The sequence below is a fragment of the Phascolarctos cinereus genome, unplaced genomic scaffold (assembly GCF_003287225.1).
Source record: "Phascolarctos cinereus isolate Bilbo 61053 unplaced genomic scaffold, phaCin_HiC Scaffold_2;HRSCAF=192, whole genome shotgun sequence".
Classification (NCBI taxonomy): domain Eukaryota; kingdom Metazoa; phylum Chordata; class Mammalia; order Diprotodontia; family Phascolarctidae; genus Phascolarctos; species Phascolarctos cinereus.
The window spans coordinates 120,974,369-120,994,665 of record NW_027555625.1 but is presented as its reverse complement, the minus strand read 5'-3'; the positions used below and the strand labels follow the sequence as shown (position 1 = coordinate 120,994,665).

The 20,297-nt window shown below is 38.1% G+C and overlaps 1 pseudogene; it reads right to left on the bottom strand.

The window, feature by feature from the left end:
- Positions 1 to 10,797: 10,797 nt before the first annotated feature.
- On the bottom strand, positions 10,798 to 11,388 carry LOC110207542 (protein RER1 pseudogene; annotated as a pseudogene).
- Positions 11,389 to 20,297: the final 8,909 nt, after the last annotated feature.

Here is a 20,297-nt window from a genome sequence, read left to right as displayed (position 1 = left end):
TATCCTGGTCTGCATCAAAACAAGCATCCAAATCTCTTCAACAAACAGAGGCACGTCAACACACACTTCAACAAGTCGAAGGCAGGCAGATGCAGAAGGCCTCCATGGGACAGATGTGTGAGGGGCTCCACTTCTAAGTGGAGCAAGCTGTCTCTCCAGGTCAGAAGAGAGAGATACAGACAGAGAGACAAAGAGAAACAGAGACAGAAACAGAGGGACATAGAGTCACAGAGAGAGACAGAGATAGAGAGACAATGACAGAGAAGCAAAGACTGAGACAAAGAGAGAGACAGAGAAAAAGAGAGAGGGAGACAGAAAGAGACAGAGAGAGAGAGAGAGAGAGAGAGAGAGATAGAATGAGATAGAGACAGATGGGAGAATCAGACAGAGAGACAGAGACCTAGAGATAGAGACAGAAATGCAGTGAGAAACAGAGAGAGAGAGAGAGAGAGAGAGAGAGAGAGAGAGAGAGAGAGAGAGAGAGAGATACAATGAGAAACATAGGCAGAGACAGAGAGAGATAAAGCCAATGGAGGCAGAGAGGAAGATACATAGATATTCCAGACGGCAGAAATCAGTCCTTGTGCTTGCAAGAGCTCGAATACAAACTGATCTTGTGTGTTTCATATATTCTTTATGTTCTTTTACTGGCTCAGTGTTGGCAGCAAGGCATTGTGGTGCAGGAGTAAGAGAAAGGCCTGGGTTGAAGTCTGAGGGCTGACACTTAAATGATTGATTTCAATTCATCAAATGCTTAAGACCAGCTCTGCACCAGATGCTGGGGATGCTCAGGCCCTTCTCTCTGGGGGTGCCATTGTTACCTTATCCTCTTCATCTGCAAGGAGGAGAACATGAACATTCCTTACCTCTGAAGGTTCTTATGAGCAAAATGCCGCATAATGTGGCCTTAATCTCATTATTATTATTATTGAAAAGTTGGGTCGCTTTATGTAATATGCAGCCTAAATCCCTTTTAGCATGTTTGTAGCTGGTTCGGAAGGAGTATAATAATGGTAGGTGCATGTACATATATATACATATATATACACACACACACACACACACACACACACACACACACACACACACACAACATATATACACACACACACATATACATACATCTACATCTACATCTACTTATACATATACACACATATATACACATATATATACACACACACGTACACACACACACACATACACATACATCTACATCTACATCTACATCTACATCTACATCTACATCTACATCTACATCTACATCTACTTATACATATACATGTACATATTTATCCCTTCCACATCACAACTTTCCCCATCACAGTTTTGGTATATTGTGAGTTGACCAAAGAAATGACTGTAAATGGGAATTTGGGGGGAGTTTTGTGGAAGTTTCAGATGACACAAAAAGGCCAGCAGACAACACAGAAAAAAAATTTAGAAACTCAGAAATGCTTAACCCAAATTTTGCAATAAGGTACTCTAAACATCCTGTAAAAGAAAAAGAAAAAAATTAAGACTTCTTCTGTGGTACAAATGGAGGGCCAAAATGTCTTACGTGGAATTTTCTAGATCGTGGGGTCACTGTTCCCCTAACCCACATGGTGTGGAAGAGATAATGTACATAAATGCGCACATATATATGTATATACGTACATATCCTCTTCTATAAATGGAGATGATAATGGGAATAAGATTACTCGCCCTTGTTCAGGCCATTGTTGTCTCCCACCTAGATTATTTCGACAACCTCCTAATTTGTCTCCCTGTCTTAAGCCCCTTTCCTCTCTCCTCTCCCTACTCCAACCCATTCTCCATAGAGTAGCCAAAGGATGATCCCCAAATCACAGGACTCACCATGTCACTCCTTTCCTCAACAGACTAGGGGCTAGAATCAAATTGTTTGGCACTTATTTGATACCCTTCATAGATCAGTTCCAACCTGCCTTTCCAGGGCTATTATGCATTTTTCTCCTTCACACACATGGTTTAGACTCTAATCAAATTGATCTTCAAATTGTTACTCACCCGTATGCTCCATCCCTCAACACCATCACTGTCCTCTGTGCTAGAAATGTACTTCTTTCTCACTTCCACAGAATCCAGAGTCTTCTTCAAAGCTCTGCTGAAGAGCTGCTACCTACATGAGACCTTTCCTGATTTCCCTAGTTACTAGTGCCTTTTCCTTCTCCCTCCAAATTATATTGTATTTGTTGATGTGTGTTTTGTTTTTATTGATATTTCCTATTTTTACACCACCATATCCCATTTATCTTTCCCCCTTTCCCTCCCTGAGAACCATTCCATATGACAAGTAGTATTTTGGAGGAGGAAGTAATAAGTCAGAACCATCAAACGATATATTGATAAGGTCCAAAAACATGTGCAATACTTCCTGCCTCCATGAAGGGGTAGCTTGGGGTGTCCTCTCATATCTCTTCATTTGAATCCTGCTTGATCTTTATAATTTTGTTACATTTGATTTGTGTGTGTGTGTGTGTGTGTGTGTGTGTGTGTGTGTGTGTTGGTGCTCTTTCCATCTATATTGGTGTAGTTTCTGTATTTATGATTTTCTTGGTTCTGCTAACATTACTCTGCAACAGTTCATAAAGATCTTTCTATGTTTCTCTGTCTTCATCACACCCATCATTTCCTACAGCACAGGAATATTCCATTACATTCATGTATCATAAATTGTTTAGCTATTCCCCAATTTGTTTCCAGTTTTTACCCATCACAAAAAGTGAAGCTATAAATGTTTCGGACTTTTATGAGGACTTTTTTCCCTTTTCAATAGCTTCCTTGGGGTTATATGCCTAGCAATGGAGTCTCTGATTCAAAGGGGAAGGGTATTTTAATCACTTTATTTGCATAATTCCGGATTGCTTTCCAAAATGGTCCCACCATTTCAAGCTCTACCAACAGTGTATTAGTGTGCCTGTCTTTCCACAAACCCTCCTGTTGTCACTTTTGGTCATTTTTGCCAATTTACAGGGTGTAAGGTGAAACTTCAGGGTTGTTTTGATTTGCATTTCTCTTATGGTGCTCTAGAACATTCTTTCATATGGTTGTGAATATTTTGCAGTTCTTTTGAGGACACTTTGGTCACATCCTTTGACTACATCTAGTGTGGAATGGCTATCAGTTTTATGTATATTTATTAATTGTTTATGTATCTTGAATAACAAACACTTATCAGAGAAATTTGATAGAAAGATTTTTTTCCCCCTTTCTGCTACTTCTCTTCTTCTCTTAGGTACATTACATTCGTCTGCGCAGAAGATTTTCAGTTTCAAGTAATCAAAGTTACCTATTTTATCTTTTGTAATTGCCCATATCTCTTGTTTGGTTAAGAATTTCCTACCCATGGCTATGAAAGGTATATGATCTGTTTTTCTTTTAGTTTTAAAGTTGCATGCATATTTAGAATGTATTGTGGAGTATGGTGTAAGATGTTGGCCCAAAGGTAATTTTTGCCAGATTGCTTTCCAGTTTTCCAAGTTTTTTTTTTTTGAAAATGGAGTTTTTTTCCTAGGTCATTTGTGTTTTCCACTTTATTGAACAATAGTTTATCACTTCTACTGTTTCCAAATCTCTCTTGTTTAATCTGTTCCATTGATCTATCTCCTTATTTTTTAGCCAAATCCAAATGGTTACTTTATAATATAGTCTGAAGTCTGGAAGTGCTATTTCCTCTTCATTCCTACTTTTTTCATCATTCCCCTTGATATTCTCAATTTTTTTCTTCCAAATAAATTTTGTTATTATTTCATCAAATTCTATAAAGTATCGCTTTGGTAATTGAATTCTTTTAATTGCCTTTCACTCCTATGTATTTGTATTCACAATTTTAGTGCTCTCTCTTTTGCTTCTTTACCACAGCTTTTCTATTCTGCACATTATTTTTGTTGTGCAGCCCACAAATTTTGCTCTCATGATTCTCATTTCTTTTCTGAAACACTCAGAAACAGCATGTAATTCCATGTTCCCCACGCATTCCACAGGATCTCTGTCTCATCAAGTGTTAGATCATTTTCCTTTTTTTTAACAGTATTTATTCATAGATGACTGTGCTTAATTACCAGATCAAAGGGACTATATTTCTTTCTCTTGTTACTGTCTTCTCTGTTGATTTCTGCTTAAGATCAAGCTCTTTGAATTTTCTTCTTGCGATCTTCAGTAGTTTCAGTCTTCTCCCTACCCCAATTCTCTGCTATTCACTTTCTGACTCTGTCACCTCTGATAGTGAATTCTTTGGGGGCTGGATCTCAAAGAGTCTGAGTCTCCTTCCACACTGGACAATTCATAGTTGACCAGCCTAGGGCTCTGCTCCAAGTGACATTTGGGTCATCAGAACTGGCCCCAGCTGGATTTTGTGCTCTGTCCCTCAGGCATGGTGGGGTACTGCACTTCCCCCTTCCCTCAAAACACATATAGTGCTTTCACCTGGTGACCTGTCCCACTCGCTTTGTTCCTCAGTTCTCTGGCCCATCACAGGCAACTCAGAACTTTGCAGCACTGGGGCTCCAGGTTGTGGCCCCCAGCAGGATTTTGCTCCTGAAGGGCTACAGCTACCTATCTGTCACTGAGAAAAAATTTCCACAGCCTAAAGCTGGGGTCTCCACAGCACTGGAAAGATGGAGGAGGGGGGACTGAGGTGTAGATCACGGAGACAACTGAAGCTGTTTTGTATTTTGAACATAATTTCTGTTTAATAGAGCTTTGAGTGGTCATGGGGGTCAGAGAAATGTCTAGTTCTCTGTCTTGTTGTTCACATGACCCAGGAGATGTATTCTTAATCAAACAATGGATAGAGGAAGTTATAGAAGATAAAATAGATAACTTTGATTACATGAAACTGAAAAGCTTCTTCACAAATAATGCATTTCGGATAGGAAGGAAAGCACTCAAATGGGAAAAAAAATTTATGTATCAAATCTCTCTGATAAGGTATCCAAGATATTAAACAATTCACAGATATTATATGTGTATATATGCATACATATGTACATATATATATGTTTACACATTTTTATGATTATATAAATATGTGACTAAAAGTCATTCTCTAATAGATAAGTGGTCAAAGGGTGCAAACAAGCAGTTTTCAAAAGAACAAACTATTAATGACGACATGAAAGAATGTTCCAAATAACTAATAATAAGAGAAATGTAAATCAAAACCATACTGAAGTTTCACCTCACACCCTGACAATTGGCAGAAATGACAAAAGATGAGAATAATCAATGTTGGAGGGTCTGTGGAAAGATAGGCATACTAGTTCATTGTTGGTAGAGCTGCAAATCAATACTGCTATTTTTGAAAACAATTTGGAATTTTACAAATAAAGTAACTAATATGTTCATATGCTTTGACCTAGAGATTCATTACCAGGCTTATACCCCAGGAAGGCCCTTGTTAAGAAGAAAGTACTCAAAAAAAGAAGAAAGTACTCATAAACACCAAAATATTTGTAGCAACACTTTTTGTGGTAGCAAAGAATTGGAAACGAAGTAGTCGGTGATCACTTGGTATATGGTTATACAAATTGTGGCATACGAATGTAATACAATATTTTTGTGCTGTAAGAAATGACAAATGTGATGAGTATAGAGAAGCATAAGAAGATCTGCATAAATCAATGTGTAATAAGGTAAGTGGAGCCAAGAAAACAATATACACAATAAGTACAACAATGGAGATAGAAAAATCTTTAAAAATATAAAAAGTGAATGTAGCGAAATCATTAAAAAAAACACCAGGTATGTCTTGAAAGACGAGATATGAGAAGACACTCCCACTCCATACCTTTGCAGAAGTGGGAAGCCCGCAAGTTAAGCACATTACACAAAATTTCAGACTTTTTTGATTTATTGGTTAGTTATTGTTGATTTCCCCCCTTCTATTTTAATATTTAACAAATGCTGTTTGATATATGGAGTGGCTCTCTAGGAAGGGGAATGAGCGGGATGTTGGGGGAACTCTAGTGATATAAAAACAAAATATGTGAATAAAACAGCTTAAAATGAGAAAAAGCTAAACATATGGATTATCACAGAGGCGAGAGGAAGCCACGGGAGTTGGCTGAGTAGGGGTGTCAGGTGGTCAGGTCTTTCCTTAAGGTAAATTACTTTGGCGGCAGTGTGTTAGATGGACTTGACTGGTGAAGGCCAATTAGGAGGCTGTAACAATAACATAAACAAGACGTGATGAGGGCCTACACTGAGGTGTTAAGCTGTGAGTGGAATGAGGGGTTGGATGGGAGAGACATTGTGGAGGTAAAAATGGCAAAGTTTGCCAACTGATTGAATATTTGGAGTGAGGAGAGTAATTCGTGAAGGAAAAAGTCAAGTCATGAATCTGAGAGGCTGGAAGGATAATGGTGCCTTTGACAGAAAGGGAGGGATCTAGAAGGGGAAAGTTTTTCTTGGGGGTAAGATAGTGAGTTCAGTTTTGGACATATTGAATTGGGTATGTCTCTGAAACATCCAGTTTGAAACGTCCAAGAAGAAACTGGTGACGGGAGACTGAAGCCATGGGAAGAAGGCAGTGGCTGAGAATGGGAGACATATCTGAGGTCCAGAATTGTGAGCTGGCAGTTCAGAGATGTTGAGATATGGGGCAGAATGGGTAGTCATGGTTAAGAGTCATTTAGGGATATCTAAAATGGTGCTGAACTCAATCAAAAGGAGATAGTTGTGTTTATCATCTATGTGTTTCTTTTTAATTGTTGGTGCTTTTTAGCTTATATATTATCATGACTCCCTTAGAGAAACCTCCTTTGAAACAAAACAATTCGTAACTTTGTTAGAAAAGTGATTAAATTATTCATGTGCACAAAGACAGAAGGACATATTCCAATCTATATCAGAATATTTATAGCAGCCCTCTTTTGTGGTAGTAAGAAATAGGAAACAGAGTGAATGCCCAACAACATTGTGTAGTATGGAGTCAGGAAGAGCTGGGTTCAAATGCTACCTCATCTACCTACTTGAGTGTGACCCTAGTCAGGTTATTTAACTTCTCTGGACTTCTTTTTCTATAAAATGAGGGGGTTAGACTAAATGGCTTCTAAAGTCTTTTTTAGCTTAAAGTTTATGATCCTACGATTGATTAGGGTAGCTAAGTAGTGCAATGGATGGATTGCTGGGCCTGGAATGAAGAAGACCTGAGTTCAAATCTGGCCTCAGACACTTACTAACTGTGTAACCCTGGGCGAGTCATTTAACCCTGTTTGCCTCAGTTTCCTCATGTGTAAGGTGAGTTGGAGACGAAAATGGCAAAACAGTCTAGTATCTTTGCCAAGAAAACCTCAAATAAGACACGACTGAAATGCCTGAACAACAACAACAACATGATCGTTTAGGAAATGGCTGGACCAGTTGTGCTACATGAATATGCTCATTGCAATATTGTTGTGCCAAAATAAATGATGATTATGAAGAATTCAGAGAAAATTGGCAAGACTTGTATCAGCTGATGCAGAGAGAAGTGAATATGACTGAAAAATATGTCTGCATCTCTATAGGTAACATACGTATGTTTATGTACACACATGCACACATATTATGTAATATAAAGAGAAACAACACCAAAAAGACATCTCTGCTCTGATCAATGCAATGACCAATCTTGGCTCAAGAGGGCTAATAATAAAACACGCCTCCCTCCTCTCACTAGAGAGGTGGATAATTATAGGTGCAGAATGTGGTGTGTGCTGTCAGATGTGGTGAATATGTCAGTTTGTTTTACTTAACTGCATGTCTTCTTTACCAAAGGATTATATGAGGGAGGAGTATTGGGAAATGCATCATTTTCATCATCCTCTGTCCATTGTATTCTCTAGAGGAGAGGTGCTTAACTTTCCACTTCACGCTATTTCAATAAGCTTCATGGCATCCTGTACTCTCTCTTTCTCTCCCATTAATCATTTGTCCCCAAGGTGAGGACTAGGAGTAGAAGGAAGAAGTCTGGCAATTATAACTGAAGCTCTCTTTCCTAAGAAGCCCTGGACTGTGTGAGTTAAAATACCTATTGCTCATGCAAGCCTTAGCAACCTTCCTGGAGAGGAATGAACTGTCCACCAACTGGCTCTTGGGCTCATTAGAAGTGTGTGACAGCCCAATTAAACTTTAAGGCAGAAGCATCAGACAAAGAAGTAAGCCAGGGCACTCTGCCATTAAATTCAGATAAGTTAAGCCCTTTAGCACCAGGGACTGCTAAGGGTTTATTCCATGCTCTCAAAGAGATAAGCTGCCATTCACGCCTCACAAGACACTCAGATCTGGAAAGCAGCTCTGAGGAAAAAGCTATAAGATCTGAATAAGTGACTATTGCTAGGAGTAAAATTTTTCCTTTCTAAACTAGTGTGGAGTCTGGGTCATTGGGGGAGATGATAGTTTTTTTTTTTTTAACTTTAAAGGTTGTTTATTTGGAGAAAGCAAAACAAAACAAAAAACTCAGGAAAAAGAAAACACCACCAAATCCCACAGCCCGGAGAATAAGGCTTTAAAACAAGACTCTATTTACAAATATAATAGGACCACTTTTATTCTCCTGATGTCAGGGGAGGAGACAAAAACTTGATTTATAGAGTAATTAATTATATTGTAATATGCTTATATGTTGTTGGCTTTGGCTCACTGAATATTTGAATCTATATATGAATAAATAATAACAACAATAATAACAACTCACATTTGCACAGTACCTTTTTTTAAAAGCTTTTCTTCATTTGATCCTTCTGACTTCACTGGGGGGTTAGGTGCTATTATCATCCCTATTTTACAGATGAGGAAATTGAGACTCAGAAAGGTTAAGTGATTTGTCCAGGGTCAAACACTTATTTGATTATCTAAAGTGTTATTTGAATAAAAACCTTCCTGACTTGAGGTCTGGCAATTTAGTCACAATGCAACACTGCTTCTCAAAATAAATAAAGAATATGTTGTGAGTGAAAGATGAATGACTGAGGAAAACAAAGATTTGATCTTCCAAGAATATAGATTTATTAAGCAATGTATGCCAATTGCCTAACAAAGTGGGATCAGATCTCCTCAGTGTAAGCCTGGATCCCCAAAAGAGGAGAAGATAGACTTTTACACATTAAAAACAATTAAAGAAGACAATTAATTAAAAGGAAACAGTACAATATTAGGTAATTTGATTTCTAATTGGATGCAAGATTATGGCTTTCCAAGTTGGGAGGAGGAGAATGAATAGGCATAATTCTTTGAATTCAGAAAAGAGGTGTCCCACTTCCCAAGTATCTGTAAAGGATCAAAAGAACACTGAAACAATAATTTATTGATCAGTACTGGGCCATTTTCCAGATAAGATATATGGGTTGCTTGAGATGTATAATTGTGAGAAAACTTTCATCAATCTTCAGATCTCACTGAGTTTCTGGTCAGTCTAACTTAGGTCCTTGGTTAAGGGTCTCTAAGCAGCACTGGGGGTGGTCCTGGTTCCCTGACATGCAGGGATTGGTTCAAACAATGCAATTCCTCCCCAATTCCCACAATTGAATAAAGTTTTCTCACAAGACAGAAGTTGGACCAAACCCATAATTAAATAGAAAGGGAACTGGTTAGCTCCAGAATTGTGTCACAAAATGGAGTCAGTATGGTTCACTCAATTCCCACTACCACTTGCTGCTCTAATCGCAATTCCCTCATATGTTAGGAGAGAATTCTGCTGCATTAACTGCAAATAATGGGATCATTGGTGGCAAAGGCAGCCTTCAGAGCAGCTGGGGTAAACTTGTTAAACTACTGATTAACTTACAGATCACTTTTAAATTATAATAGCAATCTCCAATTCTGTTGTGCTTTCATTATTTCTATATCCCTGATTGTCTGTCCCATGATAAACTTTTAAATATGGAATGCAGGTAGTATTAGTCCCATTTTACAAATGAGGTGCCAAGAGCTGAAGTGACATCGCAGAGTCCCACAATATAAAAACTACATTTGAAGAACTATAAACATATAAATACATATATATGTATATACATATGTGTGTGAACACACACACAAACACATACACGCACATATATGTATATATTCACACACATATATATTTCAGGGCCCTCAAAAGAAATCATGGCCATTAAGAACAAAATTTTGAGTCATTATGAAAAAAGTCGAGCTTTAAACATCTCTAGTAAGATGTAGTTAGGAAACTGGCATCAGATCCCATACACAGTTACTTGAAAATCACCTTTAAAATGTGAAATTTCTTTGTCTTGTTTTGTTTTTGTTTTTAGGAAAAAGGCAGCATTCAACTTATCATCAGATCTACTATTCAATGACTTGATTATGGCTTCCAAATATTATGCATGTGCCCAGACAGCGGAAGATAATTGACTGCATGAGAGGGAGGTCTTAGAAACAGCCCCATGAATATCGTACCACTTGGGAAGCAAAAAGCACTCCCAGCATGCTTCCCTCCCTCCTTCACCACTCACACTCGAAACGCTCAAGGGGCCATGCAAACGGATAGTGACAGTAACAGAGAAATGTCACTGTATCATAGAACTATTCACTCATTGTCCCCAGTCTGCCAGAATCTCTTCAGAGTTAAACGGTACATGACTGCAAAAGGATTTCAATGCAATTTGATTTAAATGTCAGCGTCTTCAAAAACCTTACTGCCATTTCAGTTACAAATAATCGAAGATCCTTTTAACAAAGAAAATTTCGACTCCCTCGTAATCATCTACTTTATATGAAGAAAAAAGGCATTGTTGCAACGGCTCAAAACATTTCTTCTCGAATTATGGGGTGACAGGGTCAGTTCAGATTCTGACTAGCAAATTTCTTCCCCATGTCTTCCTTTTTATTTCCTCTTCTTATGTGTGAGTGGCATATACCTGTATTTTATCATATGCTTTTTATTTGCCTCTTCATGGTGACACAGAAAAGCATGACAAAGCATATCACAAGGATCAGCTAGAACCCTGAGAAGTTGAAAACCATCCAAAAAACCCATACAGATCATAGCAACAAGAATGCATTTAATGGCAGAGTGCCAAAATATATATAGTCTGGAAGCTTTCAAATGAAAGGATGAAATTCCTCATTTTGTTTTGTTGGTAAGGAAAATCCTTCATCTGAGACTTCCATTAAGGAGAGATCTGCTTTTGGAGGAAGGAAAGCCACGAAAAGATTGAAGTGACAGATTCCCAAGGAGTATGTCACGATGTACCAACCCTGTAATAGATAAACTCTAATCATGTAGATGAAACTCAGTCCCGAAGTTACAACCCATTGCACAGTTGTATAAGGAGCAGATTTGTCTAACCAGGACTGGTAAATCTGTCCAAGTCTTGTGAACAATCTAAAAACCACAGAAAGTTTCTCATGACCAGAATCGCCTTTCATTCTGTTGCTTGCTACGCCTCAGGGGGCTAGGCCACAACTCCCCTCAGGGCCATGGGAAGGAGGAGGTAGAAGAGCAGCCCTGCTGCCGCCCGGTTCTGCTCTGCTTGCTAGCTTTGGGTAACTTGTGTTCCCTACCTGCTCCTCCCGGGCATTTGAGATGGTGCCCTGCAGGAGGAGGAGACTTTCGAACCTCTTGGAGATAGAGCAAATATTGTTACCCACATCTTATAGGGGATGAAAATGAGTCTCAGAAAGGTGAATTTGACTTGGTCCAGGAACACACAACTCATGTCTATAACACTTTAAAATCCGTAGAGCATTTCCTATACAACAACCCTGTAAGGAAATATGACACAAGTACTATCACCTTCACTTTAAAGAGGAAAAAACTAAGGCCTAGAAAAATGAAGAAACACCCCCTTAGTCACTTTAGCGTCAGAGCTTGGATTTGATGCCAGAATTTCTGACTTGAAGTCCAGGACACATTCCACTGGACAGTGTCCAGGACACTTTCCATTGGGCCATTTTGAGATCAGTTTAACGAATGGTGAGGTTTACTATATGAATTGACCCTTTCTGTTATTTGAACAATTTCTCTGTCCAAATTTGGAAAGAGCAGCATGTGACCACGCACTGGTGAAAGGGACAAGCAGGGGCAGATCACACTCTGTGGTCCGTTACTTAAATCCAGGTGATACTTATTTAAAATGACCAACACAGGTAGACTAGAAGGAAGAAAGAAGGCGAGGAAGTGTCCTCAGAGGGAAGCTTGAAAGATGTCTGTGGAATAGGATCAGGGATCGCTGTTTCCAGTCAAGTGGCCCTAATCTTGGTTCTCCCCCCCCCCCCAATCATAGGCTCATTTTATGGTTGTGGGCTTCAGGGGTTTTGTAACTGGAGGTTGTTTTTGTTTGTTTGTTTGTTCTTGTTTTAGCACAATCTTCTTCCCCTTTTGCTTTATTCTTCTTCTCCAGCTTGATTGTCTCCTCCTCCATTAAGAATCACAAGTCATAGTGTGGTAGAACACAGGACTTAAGTCAGAAGACCTACCTACATTTTTAAAAAATTATCTCAATTACTTGTAAACAACAATTTTTAATATTTGTTTTTAAAAAAATTGAGTTCCAAATTCTCTCCTTCCCGCCTCTCCCCACCCCTTTAAGAAGACAAGCAATTTGATATAGATTATACATCTATAGTCTTGCAAAACTTCCACATTTGCAAAAGAAAACAGACTGAAAAAAAGGAATAATAAAGAAAGTTTTAAAAAGTAGGCTTTGATCTGCATTCAGACTCCACCAGTTGGGTCAAAAATATTCTCTGTTCCAAAGGGTTTATGGTTTTTGCATAGCAGTTTAAGTGAAGACGTAGTTTAGGTTGGAGCCAAAGGGGCTGAATACAGAAAGACACAGAGGTCTATTCAACAGGAGGGAAGCATCTTCATTCTGCAGCTTGAAATACTGTCACCACAATGGCCAGAGTAACAAACTGAAGCAGGTATATATGTCAACACTTCCTCTCTGCCAACCTTTAATTATTTGGAAACATCTTCAAACAGGACAAATTAATTCAGTTGTGATCCTGGGCAAGTCACAAACCTTCTCATTGGCCTAGGTGGCTTTCTAAGTTACAGAAGTGATGCCAGTCTGTACTGGGGAGGGAGTTTTCACACCAAGTAGTTCTGGCATACACAAACATACACACACAGAAAAGTGAGCTTGAGTGAACAGTAATCAATGTCTCTATCTTAGAATCATAAAATTTTGGAAAGGCCTTAGAGGTCATCTTGTTTAATATTCCATTCAAGATAGGAATGTAGAAGTTATGAAGGGTGAAAAAGTGGAAGCCTTTCTATATCATTTGTAAGCTACTTTTGTGACTGTGCTCTCCACTTTACAAGCCCAGAAAGCTGCATACCACAAAAGGTTCCTTAAAGGAGGTCTACCATATCAGAGCAATAGATAGCCTAAGTGTGTTTTGATCTGGCTGTTGCTTAGCAACAAACATGTCTTTGTTCAATCAAAGTCTGTCTATCCCTAAGGTCACTAAATGCCTCACATGAAAAAGAAGAGATGGGGCTGGTAGAGTTTGGGGAATGTCATTACTGAAAATCCATTTGTAGACTCAACCCTATTATTCCAAAACAGAAGGAAACTTTTCTTTCTGAAGAATTTCAGAAAGAATTTCTTTCTGAAAATGAATATTTAGCACAGAACAATCCCCCAGAAAATTACATATACTTCTACTTAGATTCTATATATGTGCGTGTGTATGTGTATGTGTCTGTGTATGTGTATGTAGATCTGCTTCTGATACGTACTGGCTATATGACTCTGGGCAAGTCACTTAAAATCTCAATATCCTAAGACAACTCTCTAAGACTACGTAAATTCCTGAGCAGGTACTAATCTGCCTTGGTAGAAGACATTTTCTCATTGGGAGTCCCCTAAATCAATGAAGTCACAATTTTGGTAAAATGTGTGTATATGTGCATGTATACGTATTTGTGTATATGTGTGAATGTGGATAGGATATATAGAGTATTGGGCACATATACACACATATATATGATATATATGTATATAGTTTCTGTGTGTATAAATGTATATTATACATATGTATATGCACCTGTATTGATATATCATAGAGGGTAGAAATTTTGCTCATGTTCCTCACAAATGAATAGACTATAAGTGATTCAAGAAGATTAAGTGACTTTCCAGTTGTTACATCCAATATTGGATTCAAACTTGTTTGGGTGCAGTTCCAGTAGTATCAGATTCGAGAAGACCAAACCACCTACCCAGTCCTTCACATTTCTTTCAAAATAATTAGTGGTTTCCCCATTGGTGCTGAGTGTGTTCAGGACGCAATTGTTAATTCCCCTGGGAATTTTGTGGGTTTAGGATTGATAACAGTCCTTCAATGGAATTCTCATTAAGGATAGCTACAAAATTCTTTGAATACTCAACTAGACAGCTAAGGGGAGATAGGCCAGCCAATCATGGAGCAAAGTTGGAAATTTTTGTTAAGAGATTTCCGTCAGTCATCTTGCTTCTGTCAATGTCACCAGGGTTGTTATCTATTGACTTATCAAAGATGCAACACTCAAATGAATCCCTGAATGATGATGGGGAGAATTCCAAAGAAACTATGAATGCTCAAAGCTGCCTTCTGATCCATAGAATGGTCACCCACAGACATAGGCAAACATTCATTAAATGCTTGATGAATGGAATATTTCCAGGAAAATCTGAAAAGAAAAGCACCTTTATTTAATTAGAACAAAAGAATGTATAATCTTGTTCAGAACTCTTGGTGCATCTTTTATGGAAGGATACAAATTACCTTAACAAGGAACTATAGTAATTAAGCAACATTTTACATGGTGTACCTAGAGATAATGAGAAAAATATTAGTAAATTCAGCAGTAAAATATTCTTTTCCGTTTTTGTTAAAGCAACAGAGTGGGTCACTTCAGAGGTAAGCAATGGCATGACATTTCACTGAACACTAATCTACTCTGAACTTGTATATATAACTGTGCCTTGCATGAAAGAGAACTTAGAGCATATTATTATCAATAATAGCTAACGAGTATTTATATAGGGATGGGCAGCTAGGTGGCACAGTGGATAGGGTACTGGGCCTGGTGTCTGGAAGACTCATCTTTATGAATTCAAATCTGGCCTCAGATACTTACTAGCTGTGTGACACTGGGCAAGTCACTTAACCCTGTTTATCTCAGTTTCCTCATCTATAAAATAAGCTGGAGAAGAAAATAGTAAACCACTCCAGTATCTTTTCCAAGAAAACCCCAAATGGGGTCAGGAAGAATTGAACATGACTGAATAACTGAAAACAGCAACAATTCTAAAGCTAAGTGTAATCCAGTAAAGAGGGCATATGAGTTCTGGAGGACACAAACTTTTCCAAATTTCCTAGCCTCATAGCATCATTGGCTTTAGTGCCAGGGTGGGACCTTATTAATTATCTCTCTTGTCCACGATGTTACAAGGATTACTGACAAATGCACAGCCATCACATCTGGTTCTTTCAGTAATCTGGGTTGTAGTTTACCCAGTCTTTGATAATAAGTAGCATGGCATGATTGTTTCTTTCTGGTTGCCATAAAATTTCTAGAAATTGGTAGTGGATTCAAGTCTTATCTCTGGCGATATGCATCTCTAAGACCACATATTACAGAATAGGTTCAATCTGTATTGGTAGAGAGAATCTCCTTTAACAACTGAGTGTTAAATTCAAATAAAAACATCCTTGCAGGAGGCATATTGACTTATAAAACCACAAATTCACATTATCTATGTTGTATTTTTACTGATTTTGTTAAACATCTTCCAGTTACATTTTAATCTAGTTCTGGTGGCCGTCAGAGTGTTGGAGACCTCAAGGAGCCTGCAGGCCTGAATTTGACACCTCTAACCTGTACCAATGAACTCAAAGTTCTGGTCTAAACCAGCAGCTCCCCTCCATCCCTCACCGAACAAAATTTATCTTCCTTCCCAATCTCCAAGTCATTTTTGTTCTTTAGTTGCTCACTAAAACAACTGTATTGCTGCTTTGTATTCCTATTTTGGAGGCATCCATTACAGCATCTGTTAAGCCAGTCAAAACTTCCTTTGCTTAGATGTTCCTCTATAGTTGTATATTGAGGCAGCTTTTAATTCATCAATACTTTTCTATGCTACTTCTCACATACAAATTGTTATTGGTGGTACGGTAAGACCTCAGGATGATGACTGAGACAATTGTACTATATACACTACCAGAGATTGCCAAATAAAACCTGGGTACCCTATTAAGATAGCACACCCCACCATATTGGCCCACTAGAGAAAAGCACTATTTGCCTTGTGATCAATATAGACCTTGACATTGGCATCTTTGGTTTTGGTAAGGATGATATTTGGATTGGCAGTTTGGATCCCTTGGTCCACTGTTCCTGAAAGGAGAAACTATCTCAACATTAGTTAGACTAAAACTAATGAACATCGTCTTTGGTAGGTTTTCACCAACAATCCAATGATTGACTTTCCGTCAAAAGATCAAATAATTCATTCACTTAGGGATATAGTTTTCAGATAACTCATTAACGGGGTGAAAGGTTTAGAGTAGGGGAGGTTGAGTCCTATGAGAGTCTTTCTTAATAAAATAATGTATTAGGAACCAATAGTTTCTGAAAGAAATGACTCTAGTGACACAGAACCATAGATTGACAGAGCTAGGAGGAATCATTTAGTCTAATATTCCTTCTTTTCCCCCAGATTTTATAGGTAGGGAAATATGCTCAGAGTAGTAAATGCAATCCAACGCAATGCGACAAATATCTATCAGACATCTCCTGTGTGGACCACATGTGAGGTAACACAATGGATAGAGGTAACACAATGGATAAAGCAGGGCCTGGCATCAGGAAGACCTGAGTTCAAATCCAGCCTCAGATACTTACTAGCTGTGTGACCCTGGGCAAGTCACTTAACCACTGTTTGTCTCAGCTTCCTCAGCTGTAAAGTAGGGATAATAGTACCTACTTTGCACAGTGCTCAGCACAATGCTATATAAATGCTTATCCATTCCCCTCCCCCACCACTCTGCTAGGTTTTGGAGATACAAAGACAAAAATGAAACAAACCTTCTGTCAGGGACACAAGAGATACACATAAGTAAATAACAAATACCTCACAATAATCCAAGGATCAGCTGACCTCACCAATGTGGCTGTTCCCTCCAGTGATGCAGACTGTAATCCACCTGTGGCTGCTCATCCTTTGCACTCACCCAACTGCCCTCTTCATGTTTTCTTTACACCATTGGGATACCAAGGGAGATTGCTGGACACCCATCAGCCGTTCCAGCTCGAAGTACACGACTGGGACAATCTTTTGACTCACCTTTTTTTTGATCCTCTGCTTCTTTTGTGATACACTTTAAACTGCTTCTCCTACATAATTCTTTGGTTGGGATATGTAGCAGCCTGGTAGCACCCTGAAATGGTGGTGTTCCATGCCTTATTGCCTCATATTACTATTAGAAGAAGATTGGTGTGAAAAATGTGGGCCTTTATTTCAGGGAGAACTTGGTGTCTTTAAAGAACTTTGTTATTTCCCAAAGGCAAAATGGCGTGCCACCTTTCTCCTGTTTAATACTGGGCCTGCTCATTGTCTCATTCTCCTGCTCAGGCAGGTAGGCAGTGAAGTGATCATGCCCCGCTCATCCCTCTTTCCCAGCCCCTGACCCCATTGCTCTCCTCCTTCCTTTTCCCTCCCTAGCAACTCTTAAGGTGATGTGTGAATTACAAGGGACAAGCAATGGTCTTGATGTGATTTCATTTTGTAAGGGCAATGGGAGTGGATGTGTGCTGGTCCTGACTCTAGGCTGGCTTACCAACGTCTGACCTCGACAAGACTAATCGGATCGAGCTGGTTTCTCTCACCTTTAGTTAGATCTTTGTCATGTAAATGCTGAAATTCCTGCCATACATGTATGTTTCATTGTTCTTTTATGTCATGTTTTTAATTTTTGTACCATTACTAAATAAAACCATTTAAAATATTATTTATTTCATCTTTCATCCTTTTAATAATTGTGCATACTTTTTAATGGACATAATATATTAGTACACTTTTTCATGTATATGATTTATAAAAATACATTGTATACACATGCTAAATTTTATACATGTACATGGGTTTTCATATGAAAACATTGATTTTGGTTTCTGATTTTTTGTGTGTATTTTTTAAAAATTTGTTGATCAGGGCGCACATTTTTAAGAGTTTGGAGACCTCTTGTCTGAATGATGGGTATTCTTCAACCACTTCATCTACTCGCTTTTTCCTGAATGGAGAGTTAGGATCTCAGTTAGGAAGCTCTAAAATGTTCTGGTGTTTTATGCAATCAGCCCAACAATATGATTCACAAATAGGAGCACCTGGAAGAATTCACACTTACAGAGAAATGTAAATAATGTAAAACCCAAAAGATTACAATAAAATTTTATTTTAAAATTTATGGCAAAAGATGATGGAAAGTCTGGAATAATCGTCACTGGGTTATTTTAAAGAAAATGTTTTGTAGGTTGCAAATGTTTATAAGCATGAGATAGTTAGGTGTCATATAGAAGGGCACAAGGTTGGAGTTGGGAAGAATACCTCAGACTTTTGCTAGTTGTGTGACCCCAGGCAAGCCACTTAACCTCTGTCTTCCTCAGTTTCCTTATCTGTAAAATGGGGATAATAATAGCACCTACCTCTAAGGGTTGCTGTGAGAATAAAATGAGATAATAATCATAAAGTACCTTAAATATAAAGCATTACATAAATGTTAGCTGCTATTATTATTATTTTTGAGTACTGGGCCTGGAATAAGGAAGACCTGAGTTAAAATCTTGCCTTACTCATTTACTAGCCGCTTGACCCTAAGCAAGTCATTTAACCTCTACCTTCCTCAATTGCCTTATCTGTAAAATAGGGATTATAATAACACAATCTCCCTGTGTTTTGAATTTCAAATGATATAAAATATGTGTAAAGTGCTTTGCAAGCTTTAAGGTGCTATATAAATGCTATGAGTTACTATATGAGTTACTAACATTACCACTCTTTTCATGACTAGAATCTCAGGCCTGGCATTTATTGAAGAGAAAATTAGCGTCACTTTTGAAGAACTGTTTAATAAACTAAGTCAGTCTGTAATTTTGAGGCAGTGAAAGATCATCCTTTTTGAAGACAGGGTAGAACATATTTTGCATCCTTCCTAAAGGAAGAGATAGGTATTATGCAGAGAAATTCCTTAATGGGCTTAGCCCCATGGATTGGAGGGACCTGAACATCATCAACCTTCTAGCACTGTATATATGTGTGATATCATTATTAAGCTCCAGGTCTAAAGGAAATTAGGTCAGAACAAAAATAGGTCAAGTAATGGATGATTAGAATTATGACAGGATCTCCAGATCCAGAATTTAAAGCTAAAAGGGATTGTAGAGAGCATCTTGTCTAACCCTCTCACTTATTATTGTTATTATTTTTAATTAATTTCTTTTGATTTATCAACAATCACTTCCATATGCTTTTGAGTTTAAAATTTTTCTCCCCCTTCTTCCCCACCACCCTCCCCAAGATGGTGTACAATCTGATATAGGCTATATATATATATATATATATATATATATATATATATATATATATATATATATATATACGTTCTTATTAAACATATTTTCAGATTAGTGCTATTGTAAGTAAAAATTAGAACTGATAGGAGGAACCACAAGAAAGAGGAAACAAAACTCAACAGAAGAGAAAAAAAATAGAAAGTGGTATACTTCAATCTGTATTCAAATTCCATAGTTCTTTCTTTGGCTGTGGTAGATAGCATTTTCCACCCTGAGGCCTTTGGAGATGTCTTAGATCCTTGTATTGCTGTAACACTTTCATTTTAAAAAGAAGAAAAATGAGGCCCAAGGGTCACACAATTAGCAAGTAGCAGATCCAGGATTTGAACCCTGGTCATCTGCTTCCAAATCTGCTGCTCTTAAGACTGAAAATATCCTCCAAAGAACTGTATTGAAATTTTGAACTGACTAAACTTTTATGAACCATGGTCATAATTTTAAAATCACCACCCGTTGAGCTGTGCTTCATATAAAAAAATCATTTAAATAACAACTTAAAAATCACTCTGTACAGTAGTACATTCTATACAGTAAAGTCTTATTTTATGCTAAAGTCTACCTTTGGTGCCTCATAGTGGTGTGGTTCCTGAAGACTTTCCTAGTGGAGGACCTAGCTTTGGTAGATGTAACTGAGGTGGGCTTTGTGTTCAGGCCCAGCGATGGATGATAGTCTGGGCCAGGCACGTCACCTAGGAGTTTGTGTTCCTCATTG